The sequence below is a fragment of the Homalodisca vitripennis genome, chromosome 8 (assembly GCF_021130785.1).
Source record: "Homalodisca vitripennis isolate AUS2020 chromosome 8, UT_GWSS_2.1, whole genome shotgun sequence".
In the NCBI taxonomy this organism is placed as follows: Eukaryota; Metazoa; Arthropoda; class Insecta; order Hemiptera; family Cicadellidae; genus Homalodisca; species Homalodisca vitripennis.
In genome coordinates, this window is record NC_060214.1 from 74,561,548 (window position 1) to 74,574,679 (window position 13,132).

Sequence of the window (13,132 nt, forward strand, 5' to 3'; positions counted from 1 at the left end):
AATAATTCTCAAGTTAATTTATTTAAATATGATATATATATATATATACTGTATAAACATTATAAATTTATGTATAATATAATATAATTTTTTGAAATCCTATAATCAATTATTAAATTTAACGGACTCAAAAATAAATCAAAAGGTTTTATCAATTCTATGTTTTACTTAATTTTACATTCACTTGAACTTTTTTTAAATAGGAATTTTGAATCAGGGAGTGATTTTGAAGTACCAATAATATAAAATATTAATGAAATACTTCTTTAATATTTATATTTTTGTATTGGTTTGCAGTGAGTGAAACCCCTTCTAGAGAAATTGTAATCTAGGATTCTATCGATTTGAAGTGACTAGCCTTTCTATTTACAGTTATTCATCATTCAAAAACAATAATGACATTCTATCAATTCAACATGAGAGTACTATAATTATCCTTATTTGATTGGCTAAGGTGTATTTTTTGTAAACATATATGATAATCTTTATAGTAATAGTTATATTAAAATTTTTCCTGTTTGATACTACTACTAAGTATTGACGAAAACAATCACATGGAAGGACTATGTTGGATAGTTATTTAAATTGTTTCATAATTTCCCATCTTGTCCATTGATCTTTTAAAAAAATTCCGATTAATGGCTATTTCCAGAGCTTAAGAAATTCGGCAATAGAGAATCTACTGGTGTTGCATGAGTGAAATCAACTAATAAATCTATTTTGTATAAAAATAAAATATGGATTAACATTTCATAAAGATTGATGCGGTATTAACTGAATTTATCTTATTATATTAATTTAAAATACTTATTTGATATCTGATTGTCCAAGGGTCTTAAATTGTTTAAGGGTACGACTAAGCTAAATAGTTTTAAATATATTCTCCAGTTATTCCCATTATTATTATAGATAACTGTAATTTCAACGTGAAAATCGCTCTATAATTTAACGAAAAACAAAGATGACGTGATAATTGTGATACTTTAATTCTGTTTCATTATTTCTACACTACACCAAGAAGATGAGTAACTCACAGTTAACTCACAAAACTGTTTACACCTAATACTCCTAGACCTGTAACCTGTATTTTATAACATGGAAGAAAAATTTTCTTATAGTTTTCTTAGTAAAATCACTCTAATAGTCAACTCACTAATATACTAGCAATATTAAATGTGGTAACTAAGTAAACGTTTTAATCGTTTACAGTGCATTTAAAAACTACTACAATGCAAAAAGAGTAGTAAACATAAATTTTCTAATAGTATCAAGTTAATTTTGAATGAATAGAATAACGTTAAATGTAATATCATAAAATAAGAGAAGGATATATCAACACGTAGAAAAGTATCCTCTTAGTATGCTGCATCGTTATAAACAAAATCATTGACCATGTGCAATCTCCTGAAAGATAGATATTTGAAGTCGTGTAATAAGTGTTATAAATGCACACGCTTCTGCTAACGTGGTGTATCACTAGTCAACAAGTCAGTTTGTATGATCTGTGATGTGTTACTAATTAGAGTTCAAATATTATGTAGAAGTTTGCTTCCGGCAACTAAACACGTTGGGCAAGTCGTGGTAATCAAACATCCGCTGCTACATATGTTGCCATGGAGTAATGTTGTTCCAAAACAACAACATGAGGCTGTGTAAAATATAGTTTACTAGGAATTTCAAGTAATAAAAAACAGTTTGTAAAGTTTTTATACATATTTTGAGAAATAAATATAAAATTCCTAAGACTTGCCTTTACAATAACAGGGATATTGAACTTTTGAGATTGCGAGACGACGCAATGTATTGAAATCTACATTAAAAATCCCTACTCTGAAATCTATATAAAATAATTATATAAATAAAATAATCTATATAAAGTCAATTTTTTTCAGCAAGATGTCAGTTATTATTTAAATAAAGACGTAATCTCAGATATCGAGGTTTTACAGGGTAAATTAGTTTCTTGTATGTGAAAGTTCTATTAGCTAATGAGATTAATTTATATGTTATTTTTCGTGTACTAAAAATTCAAACAAAGAATTATAAGGTTTCTAATTTTCTATACGTTCAGGTAGTTTAAAAATGTTAATTTTTTGAAAGCGCTGTAAGTGCCATCAAGCTGAAAGAACCATTCGTGTGTCTCAGTTTATTAATATGATACTCTTCAACTGAATACACTGGCAATGTAAACAAGTTAAAATTGAAAATATGTCCTTTATTTAGTAATAAGAAAATGAGAAGGAATATTTAATTATTTTCAACTAAAGCGACTTGAAACATTTAACATGTTAGTGAGTTTAGTAAATTCTTTTTTAAGTAAAACAATCAGTGTCTGAGATATTTTACCACAATCTGTGTTTTATCAAACATTCAGAAACGATTACATGAAAGAGATTGCCTACCGATACAATGGCTATGCAATGGTGGAATGGTACGTTGTAATATATATCTCTCTCTCTCTCTTAAAAGTAAAAACATTTACATTATTAATGAACATTCTATTAATATAGAATGCATTGGCATCAATTATATTGACTACCGTTACCCTAAATTCTCCTAGTAGGCTTAGTTATCAATACAATTTTATTTTATTTTAATTGCTGGGCTATTAGCTCCAGGCTAATAAATTATCCATATTGTCTTTCGTCTATGAAGTACGCCTCACACAAGCATACCATAATGTCTTCAGATGTAATTTATCATTAAAATATAAGTTCTTAACATATGTATATACTCTTCCAATTTACAAAAGCGATTTAAATACATAAAAGGCAAAGCCCTCACCTACTTACTTAAATGTCATTTATTTAAACACTCACTATAATTTTAAAACACAAAATATTAATTTTTCTGGTTGTTTAGTACCTAGAGAAAATTAAAAAGCATAAAACATATTATATGAGTAATAAAAAAGACATGGAAATATGGGCCAATCTTTTTCCAGCTTTACTTGTCCCATGCGTATTTTATATCTTTATTAGTGAACTTACCAAGCACTATAGACCTACTATTTATGAAAATGTACAGATAAAACTATTAATTTACTAAAAGTTTTCATTTTATTATCTGAATATTTTATTACTCTGTGCTCAACAGTAGTTTCAAAAATGATGTAATAAAAAGTGTTTTTACTATCAAGCTTACTTCATGTTATCAAGAATAAATAAATATAAACAAATTAAAAATAATGTTTACATTAACTCAAAATGAGGTTATATGTCATAAAGCAATGTTTAAAAAGAACATATTATGAGTACCTTTAAAAAGTCATTTCCTTCAATAACATTGGTTACGTGTAATAGAACTTTATAGGCCAAGGTGAGATTTTTACAACCATAGTGGGCCGTTGATCGAAGGGACTTTTGAAATAGGAATAAAGCTTTGATATGATGACCAAAGACCCTAAGTATGCCTGTGTCTTCAGTAAAATCGGTCCAGTAGATCTTACATAATAGAGTAAATGAAACATACGTACACACATATATACCATTAGATTAGTATATAATAGTATAGAGATTAAATGCAAATAGTTCCTAAATGTGCAAAAATACGTGGTAAACTACGTGCAATAAATTTTAAAAGTATATTATAGGAATATGTAGAATAAGTTTTACGTACGATGCATCAAGTGTCACGTTACAGCCTTTTCTAGATTCGCATGCAAAATATATAGTCTAGAGAGGAATTCTTTCTTGTAACATTGTATGTCAAGATGCATTCTGATCTCTACTCTTAATTTAGATTAAATTAGGTTACCAGTGTTCAAATAGTGAAGTTTGGTAGTGCAGAGAGGGCAATTTGACGTAGGATTGCTTCGTAATCAAATACTGTCACCGTTTTCCAACATTTACTTTCCAATGTTTTGTTTTTTGTATCAACCTTTTAACATGTCACATCTTTAAATGTCATATGATCGCTTAAAAATCACCTAAATATTATTTTTACTAGGTGATATTTCCTATTATTGAACTAGGGTTTTCCATACAGATATGAAGATTTATAAAAACAATTCAAGTAGGTTTATGTTTAAGAAATCTTGAGGAGAGACAAACAGAAATGAAATTATTCCGCACCATTAATAAATATACTTTATTATCAATCAGGAAATAAAATAAAATAAAATTACTCGATTTTATACTACATGAACAAAAATTTTCAAAATGAGTACGTATGATTTTTTATTTATCACTATTGATTTTAAGTTATGGAAACTTCCTTTACGACTGGTCTCACTTAAATATCATCCTAACAAGCTGTTATACTAAAACATTACGACTTCTCTAAGAGCAAAGTATTAAAAGTTTAAAGTATTGTTTCTTTAACATTTAACTGTAGATCTGAACGGAAGAGAAACTTTTAACAACACTCTACTGTAAAATCTTATAACGAAGTGCCTTCGTTTTACCTTTGAAAGAAATATTTTTTATTTAAGTCCAAGGCGTAATAGCCTATTACTTACTAGGCTATTACTTCTTATTAGCGAATTAGGGTTAATTATGCATCGTACTAATTATTAACTGAATCCGAAATAAATACACAAGTAAAATGGATGGAACATGTTTGCGGTGTAGTTCAGTGCTTCAATTACCGTTTAGATTATAAGGCAACAATGAATAAAAATTATTTTATAGAATAAGAAAAATTTTTACCGTTGAAATATACTCCCAATCATCGCGTATTACTTGTTAAATTAATGATAAGTTTTTGTTGCATACTTATAAAATTTAAAATGCCAAGGAGGCTAATATAAATAATGGAATTACGATTGCATATATCAAAGGACAAAATATAAAATACGTTTAAGCGATTTTACGGACAGAGTTTTCTTTTATCCATATTTTTATAGCATACATCCAATTCTTTGAAATATCGTATTGTGTAAGAAACACATTTTGAGAGATATGAGAGACATTGGTACTGTCTCTGAGCCCAATAAACCACAACCTCATCACTTTTACCACTTATATATATATATATATATATATATATATATATATATATATATATATATATATAAGTAGATATGAATGTGGGGTTTCTAGACCACTTTTGGGACAGACAGTAAATCAATAGAAATTCCTGTTTAAAGGACAATAAACGAATCTGTAAAATCAAACAGTAATGGAAAATACTGTTTAAAGGACAATAAACGAATCTGTAAAATCAAACGGTAACTCATGAATGAAAAATTACCGAATCTATAGCTGTTTGCTTCTACTTTCTAGAGCTGTCAAATCAATCTATCGGAAATGTCTGCTACGAATTAACGAAAAATCTTCTATTCTACAAAATTGATAGTAACACATTCTTTATCTTTAATAGTCTTTTTCCCAGTAACAATCAAGTGTAATTTATCTATTTATTCAATTCTTTAATCTTTTTTTCATCCAAAACAGTCAAAAATCTATTTGGCAAATGTACTTTGAAATCTTCTAATTCTGCTATGATTGTAAGCCCGAATTTATCTTTCATTTTATCCAATGTCACAATTTTATACTTCTTATTTTCTTCTAATTCCATTAATTTCTTATATTCTTTGAACTTTAAATCACCAACCTCATTTAATTCCTTTAGTAGCTCCATTTAAATAAGGTAAAAATTTCTTAACTATGAATTTGAAAAAGTAATGATTTTTACTAGAATTTGACAGAAATCAGCACAATTTGAAGTCTTAGTTTACAGATTTTTCTATAATAAATAGAAGAATCTATCACTGTTTCACTAGAAATTGTGCTGATTTCTGTCAAATTCTAGTAAAAATCATTACTTTTTCAAATTCATAGTTAAGAAATTTTCCCTATTTAAATGGAGAGGAAAAAGGTATCATGTCCATACTGCAAAAAAGATGTTTTTGAACATCATTACACCAGGCATTATAATTCAAAGAATCATCTGAAAAATAAAGATATTTATCAAAAAGAACTAAATTATTTGAGGAATTGGGCTAAAGAGAATCAAATCGATGGTCACGAAAAGATGTACAATATAGAAAAATTGCGTGAATTAAAGAAAAGCTTTAAGGAAGATAAAAAAGATCTCAATCTATTTAATGATGAAAAATTCAATCAATAGCTGAAAAATTGTCCATAGAAACAAACGATAAAACTAAGTCTGAAATGATCGAAGAAATTGATAAAACTCTTAACGAAAAACCTGAGAATATCATAGATGTAGAAGTTTTATCCTCAATACACGGTCTTTTCAAGCAATGCATTTTAACAAATTTAAACGATAATTCCATGTCAATTTACAAATATCTTTCCATTATGCGACCAGAAATTAACAGTTTAATAGAGAAATTTCAAGAAAATGTTAAAAATATGAAGGGTTATCTCTCTTTGGAATGTGAATATGAACGAATATTAGTGAACGGTAAACCACAAACATGTCCAATGTATTTTACTATAAAAGCAGACGAAATCTTCGATGTAAACGATTTTATCACCAAACAATTTAATAAATTAACACATCGAGAACAGACAAATCATCCAAATAGAGGTTATGGATGGACATTTAAAAGCTGCAAACAACTAGTTTTGAACATTAATAAACACGAAATGATGAACGCTGGATCATATATCGATTTACCAAAGAAAATCAAAGATAAAAAAGCTTGTATAAATATCAAAAATAAAGATGATTATTGCTTTATTTATTCTATCCGACGTGCTATTGAAAAACCCGAGACTTATGTCGACAGAGCAAAACAATACGAAAAATTTGTAAATGACGAGATATTTTCAGGTTTCGAGTATCCAATGTCCTTAAAAGATATACAATCATTTGAAAAACGAAGTTAGAATTCCAAGTATAAGTATCCGAAAATGTCAATAAATATCTACAGTTATGATGAGAAATTTAACATTGTTCCGTTGCAAATTTCAGAAATGTATGACGCCGAGTTAGAAGTTGATTTATTGTATGTAAAACAAGAAGATAAATCTCATTATGTTTTGATAACCGATCTAAATAGATTAGTAAGTTCACAGTTATCTAAACATAAAGAAAGGAAATTTCTTTGTAGAAGATGTTTAAGCCATTTCTACAAATCTGGAGATTTAACAGATCATTTAGAAATTTGCAAACAACATGAAGTTTGTAAGCCAATTATGCCGTTTCCAGGTCAAACAACAACATTTACTAATTATCAAAAGAAATTTTCTCATCCTTACGTTATTTATATGGATTTTGAAAGCATATTAGAGAAGATTCCCACATGCAAAAACAATCCGCAAAAATCGACTACAACCAAGATTCAGAAGCATATTCCTTATGGTTTTACTCTATATTTAGTGTCGAATGTGACAAATCGCATGTACAAACCTATATGTTATAAAGCAAAAAATGAAGACGATTTGCCTATTGTTCCTACACAATTGTTTGAAGAGCTCAATAAAATATCAAAATACATAGCTACAAAATATAATTCTAAGAACAAAAAACTTATGAAAATGACCGAAGAAGAAGAATTAGCGTACCAAAATTCCAGTCTTTGTCATATTTGTGAATGTGAGGGTTTTGATAATCAAACAAGAAAAAAAGTACGAGATCATTGTCATTTAACAGGTAAATTTAGAGGTTCAGCTCATTTATCTTGTAACTTGAATCTAAAATTTCCTCAAAATATTCCAGTTATCTGTCACAATATGAGTAACTACGATACCCATTTGTACATAAAAGAATTGGCAAAACAGTATGGTAATGTTGATTTGATCGCAAACACAGATGAAAAAATATATAAATTATTCAGGATATGGGTATGAGTTTGAAGATGATAAACCAAGAAAGTTCATCACGTTTTCTTTCGTAGATACGTTCAGATTTATGGCATCGTCTATTGAAAAGTTAGCTAAAAACCTCAAAAAAGATGATTTCAAGCATACAAATCATTTTATACAAGATGGACGAATATTGAACGCAATTCTAGATAGACAACCAAATGACGAAGAAGAAATCTTTAAAATTCTATCTGGAAAAGGCATATTTCCTTACGAATTTATCGATAGTATTGAAAAACTTGATTACACAGAAGACCTGAAAATTCAAGATTTCTCTTCACTTTTGACAGACGAGAGCATATCTGAGAAAGATTATCAACACTATTTGAGCGTTTGGAACAAATTAAAAGAGAAAAATCTTGGAAATTACTCTGATTTGTACAATATCCAAGATGTTTTATTGCTTGCTGATATATTTGAAAATTTCAGAAATATTTGCTTAAATTGCTATAAACTTGATCCAGCACATTATCTAACAGCTCCAAGCCTCGCATGGGATGCTATGTTAAAATTAACGAAAATAGAATTACAATTGATTAGTGATTATAATATGTATTTGATGATTGAAAAAGGCATTCGTGGAGGTATTTCTCAATGTATTAAGCGATATGTTAAAGCAAATAACAAATATTTGAAAGATTTCGATAAGACAAAACCTGAAAACTATCTGTTGTACGTCGATGCAAACAACCTTTATGGTTACGGTCTTATGCAAAATTTACCATATGGTGATATCAAGTAGATGAATCCTAAAACATATACAAAAGAAGAGTGGCAAGAAACAATTTTGGAACTCACTGGCGACGAAGATTATGGCTATATTCTCGAAGTTGATCTAGGATATCCAACAAATTTACATGAACATCACAAGGATTTACCTCTTGCTCCCGAACATTATAAAAACAAACTTTGCACAACTTTACTGGATAAAACTGAATACGTTGTTAATTCAAGAAATTTGAAATTCTATCTGGAACAAGGTATGATTTTGAAACATGTGAATAGAGTTATTGCATTTGATCAGAAGCCTTTTATGAAAAAGTACATTGATTTTAACACAAACATGAGGACCAAAGCTACAAGTGACTTTGAGAAAGATTTTTACAAGCTTATGAACAACTCAGTTTTTGGAAAAAGTATGGAAAATGTGCGAAATAGATGTGATATAAAACTAGGAAATGAAGAATTTTCAATGAAAGAGGCCAAGAAAACAAACTTCAAATGCTTTAATATCTTAGACGACAACTGTATAGCGAGTCACATGTATAAACAAAAGGTTAAATTTAACAAACCGATCTACATAGGATTTTCAGTTCTTGACCTATCAAAATTGCTAATGTACGAGTTTTATTACGATAAATTAAAGAAGTTTGATCCAGATTTGAATCTTTGTTACATGGATACAGACAGTTATTTTCTAGAATTGAAACGAGATCCTTTTAAAATTATTAAAGAAAATATAGAGGACTTTGATACGAGCGATTATCCAAAAGATCACGAATGTTTCACTACTAAAAATAAAAAGGTAATAGGGAAATTCAAAGATGAGTTAAATAGCGAAGTTTTAGAAGAATTTTGTGGATTGAGATAGAAAATGTACTCGTACAAATATCTAGACAAAAATCCAGTAAGATGCAAAGGGATTAAGAGAAGAGTTGTTTACAACTCTTATAAAACAATAAATATCGAAAACTTGAAGAAATGTTTGTTCGAAGATAAAGAAGAATTTAGGGAGATGACAGTAATCAAAAGCTACAAACATGAGTTGTACACCGTCACTATAAACAAGTTAGCACTGAACGCTAAAGATGATAAGAGAATTGTCCTAGAAAATAAGATCGATACAGTACCGTATGGTTATAAAAATGAAGCGAAATCTGATATATTAGACGAATTAAATAAACTTGGAAACTTTGATATATAAATGGAAGATGATTTAATACATTGTCACAAGTGTAAGAAAAAAACTAAAAATATAGATTCTAAAGTTGTTCAAACTCAAAACGGATTGTATAGAATTGCAGCAAAATGTTCAAAATGTAAGACAAATAAGAGTAAATTTATAAAGAATCCTTATGAAAAACAAGTAAAGAAAGAATCTAAGAATAAGGAAGAAATCGAGATTGAAGCTAGAGAAATTCATGCACCGGTACGAAAAAAGTTTAAAAAGAGAAAAATTATAACATTAGGAATTGACGATTTATGGGCAGCAGATTTAGTTATAATGTCTAACTATTTAGATCAAAATGATGGATTTAAGTATATGTTAAATGTTATTGATACTTTCTCAAAATATGCTTGGTCAAGAGCTATCAAAAGAAAAAACGGCAAGGATATTTCAAAAGCTTTCGAAGATATAGTAAAATATGCCATAAGGATCAATCACAAACCTCCAAACCTACTTCATACAGATAAGGGTTTAGAGTTTAAAAATAAAGAATTTAACGAAGTTTTGAGGAAATACAACATTAAGATTTATCATACTGAAAACGAAGAGAAATCAAGTATTGTAGAGAGATATAACAGAACTCAAAATGAGAGAATGAAAGTAATTTTTGAGATTAATAAAACCTTTAAATGGATCGATATTCTTCAAAAAATCGTAAATAATTATAACGATACAGTTCACAGCACAATCAAAATGAAGCCCAAAGTCGTAGATAAAGATGCAGAAAAGGAGTTATTAGACCGTTTTCAAGTATGTTCCACCAGAAATTCACACGAAAACTAAATTTAAAGTCAATGATCATGTAAGAATTGTTAGTAAAAAAAAAACAACATTTTCGAACAAATGTAAGAACAATTGGTCAAGAGAAATCTTTGTGATTTATCAAATTAATAACACAGATCCTGTAACTTATAGTATAAAAGATTTAAATAATGAAGAAATAAGTGGAAGTTTTTACGAATATGAATTGAGAAAGTCAAAGCTATAATTTTTTGTATATAAATGGAGGCTCAAAAGAAATGTATAAAGTGTCAAGAATTTAAAGATTTGTCGAAGTTTTCTCAAGATAAAAGAAGCAAAGGTGGATTATACTATTATTGTAAAGTTTGTCGTAGTAAATACGAGAGAGAATTATACGATAAAATAGAAAAATTAACGTTAGAAGAGAAAAAATGTTGCGTTTGTAAAGAAATTAAGGATATTTCCAAATTTTACGACTGGCATTATAGTAGAGATAAAAAACAAGCATATTGTAAAGATTGTAATATAAGAATTCAACGAGAAAGTCAAAAGAAACCGACTCTTTGCGAGTGTGGACGAATCATTCAATGGTTACCTTATCTTCAAAAACATTTACAGACAAAATATCATAATTCTAGAGTTTATTAAAATTTAGAAACATTTTCATTGTAAAGTCCAGATTCATTGATAAAAACAGTGTCAGGATGAAGATTGTTAAGGGGCCATTCGAATGGCCCCTGGTTTCTCGGGGTCTATGGGACAGACTCCTGTAATTTATACATTCAAAAGTTGTTTTTATCATCATTATCGACATTATTTATGATAGCTTGCCTCGTGTTTTCATATTCTAAAATTTCTGCAACATCTTTTGCTTTGAACCAAATTTCGTTATTTTCGTCAACAATCGTAAAAATTTCTGTATTATTGAATTTGAGTTGATTATTTATTAGATCTACAATTGTCTCCATTTAGATAGAAACATTTTTATTTCGAGAATAAAGGCCAGATTCATTGATAAAAACGGTGTTTTTTTGAAAGATTGAAGGTAGTAACGATTCGTTACCCCCTTGTTTTTTAAGTAAAAATATTGAATTTTGTCATCAACTCATTTTTATTCCTTTTTCAATCTTAAATATATTGTTGTTTTACTCTAATTATTTAATAAATTTCCCTCAGAGTCCTGTATAGTTAGAGCGATTTTTTGAATTCTTTTAAAATTTTTTCTAAATGGAATATAATCGATTTCATTCGGTTTTTCACTGATTTTTGATCCATAAGCAACATTTGGGAAAAAAGTGTACAAAATTTCAGATTCTTTGTGTAAATGTTCGGTATGATTTTCAAAACTAGGTTCAACGAGATTGCAGTGCACTTCAATTACATCAAACGGTCTAAATTTTGGCGTTTTATTTCCTAAATATACCTGATTTGGCTCAATAGTTTCTTGAACAAACCCTAATAAATCTACTATAATTGCTGAAAACATTATTCTTACTGGTGATTTTATTTGAATTTTATTAGAGAGATAATTTTTTTGCATTTCAAACTTGTTTTCGTCAAATCTTTATGTTTGAATGTTTTCAGATAATTTTTAAGGGAATTTTTTATTTGATCGAAAGTATAATATCCTTTGTTTAAACCATAATATTTTGTTATGTTCTTCTCAATAAATCCTATACAATAAGGAGAACTTTCACTAATATTTATTACAAAATTGTCAGAATAAAATCCGCTTAAACCGATAAAATAATTTGATTCTTCCTCTAAATGAATAGGATGTTCCAAGTTTAAAACTAATTTAGAGCTTTCTGAAGTCAACTTGAACAGCTTCATTTTCGCTATTTAAATGGAGAAATTTTTAAAGCAAAAAGATCAGATAAAACTTCAAACGTTTGAAGAAAATAAGAAAGATCAACCAATCAGATTGTTAATTGTTGGTTCAAGTGGATGTGGAAAAACAACTTTATTATTGAATTTTATCTACAATAGGTTGATTCCTTATTCCAATTTGTATGTTTTTAGTAAATCTTTAGAACAAGACGCCTATAAAAAATTACAAGAAAGATTTGAAAATATTGAGAAAAACTTAAACAAAAAAATATCACATTTTTATAATGCTTCCGAGGACATAGTTCACTTAAGCGAATGTAAACCAAATTCTTTAATCGTTTTCGATGATTGTATTTCACTACTGATCAAGCACTTTACAAATTTAAAATATTAACTTTCTAAATTTTAAATGTGAACAAATGTTTCTGCCTCTTTGATGAACTTCAGCTGAAAATATTCACAGATCACAGCTGTTAAGTATCAGTTCACTTTGTATTACGTGTCGTTCGTGGCGCAGTCTGGCGGATCCAATGTCAAACACTCCACCATCAACAACAATTTATTATTAAAAAATTAATTAAATAAACTATTAAAACTTGACCGAATTATGAATCTAAACCATTCTCGGATCCAACTGAAGACACACAAAAAGTTTCATTAAAATCGGTCCACCCGGTTAGGAGGAGTTTAGGACCATACACACGCACACAAGAAATATATATATAAAGATCTGATGAAGGGTTCCGTGAACTCGAAAATTAAACATGAGCACTGAATTTTTGTTTCTGTTTTTGTGTACAATTTAAAGTACTTAGAAGAGTATTGAAGTCGATTG